Here is a 1,824-nt window from a genome sequence, read left to right as displayed (position 1 = left end):
CAGAAAACACATACAGGCTCACAGGAAATCTAGATAATGAAATTACAGACCCAGACTTCAAATTGACCTGATTAATAAGTTAAGAAATGACAAAATATGCTAGAGAGAACTTATGAGGAAAATTGGAATCATTGGAAATTCTATGACTGAATATTTGTCTCTGTCTTTCTATTCACAAATTCTTTCTTCAGTGATATTTACTCTGCTGTTAACTAATCCATGAAGTTTTAGTTTTCATTATTTAATTTTTCAAGAACCATGCCATAAATATGAAAAAAAAAACAGATACCTGAAATGATATATGTAGAGGCAAAAATTGAATAAATGACAGAGTCTGAAAGCCAAGAGCATAAATTTCATGTTAAGCAAAAAGGACAAAGAATAAAAGAATGATTTCATTTATATAAAGCCAAGAAAATGGGAAAATCTAATCTATAATGTTATATGTCTTCACAATTCTTAACTTTGGCAAGAATGAGAAGATGGTTCTTGGGAGAAGGCAAAGGGTTACGTCTTCATGGATGTTACTACTCCTCCATGTACTGGCCCGACTGGTAGTTATGTGGTGTACACCCTGGGATGTTTCTTCAGGCATATAATTACTTATATCTTTACTCTCTTACATTCATTTTATACATCAGAAAAAAAGCTTTATAACAAAATAAAGGCCTTTACTGCTCATTGGACAATGATCACTCCTTTCCCCTACAAAAACAAAAACAAACAACAAACAACAACCACCACCCGAGGATCACATCAGTATTTACCACATTTTATTTTGAAGGTAAGTGTGATCATCTGTCAATTCTGTTTTCATATTGATAATGTCAAACTTTAAGAAGAGTCTCATTCATCTAGGTGTCTACTTGTTATTCGATTTTGGTCCCTGTGTGTGTTGGGAGGTCAGCTGAGCTGGAAAGAGAGCTGAACTGTCAGGTATCTGAGTAGTCGTTAAAGCAACAAGACAAAAATGAAAGTAACACTCAAGCCTTTAATCACTAACCATGATAGCATAAGCAAGAGACTCAAACCTGTTCCATTTTTCCGATGAAACAGCAGGTGAATCAGTGATGAAGGAACTCTGAAAAAAGGTCCTGGCAGTTTTATGGACTCTCGGGTCAGTTTCCTATGATTAGAGCTTTTTTGGTCCTATCAAAAAAGTCTTTGTCTAGTCCAAAGTTGTGGAAAGTTTCCTTTATTTTCATACAGGATCTAAAATACTGGCTTTTACATTTTGGTCTGTGATCTACTGCACATTGCTTTTCTGGTATGATGTGGTATAGATCAAGAGGTTTTGTTTGTTTGTTGTTTGTTTTTAGTATGATTATTATGACTGTCCTTTTTTCATTTCAGATTAACAACTTTGTTGACAAATGATTGATCAGATATGTGCAATCTATTTCTGGACTCCATTCAGTTCCATTAATATATTTTGTTTATCCTTATGTGAAGCTGTATTTTCTTAGTTACTATAGTGCATATTGCTGCTAAATGGTTTTAATTTTTCCATATTTTTTAAGATTCACAATGTATTATTACCCTCTTTTATTCTAGTTAAATTTCATATGTTCTACTTCACATGAACTTTAAGACAAAACAAAATGATATAATTCCACTTACTATTCCAAACCTTTGTGCCTTTGTTGTCATATATTTTATTTATATGTGTTATAATAATTATATATAATAATTATAGTCTTTGCTTTAGTCAGTTGTCATTTAAAGATCTTAAGAAAATAAAGATAATCTTTATATTTATTATTACATTTTCCATTTCCAATTATTTCCATTTATTCAGTATGTCCGAGTGTCTATGGTAACACC

The sequence above is a fragment of the Canis lupus genome, chromosome 3 (assembly GCF_003254725.2).
Source record: "Canis lupus dingo isolate Sandy chromosome 3, ASM325472v2, whole genome shotgun sequence".
NCBI classification, from domain to species: domain Eukaryota; kingdom Metazoa; phylum Chordata; class Mammalia; order Carnivora; family Canidae; genus Canis; species Canis lupus.
Note: the sequence above shows the minus strand (reverse complement) of the source record.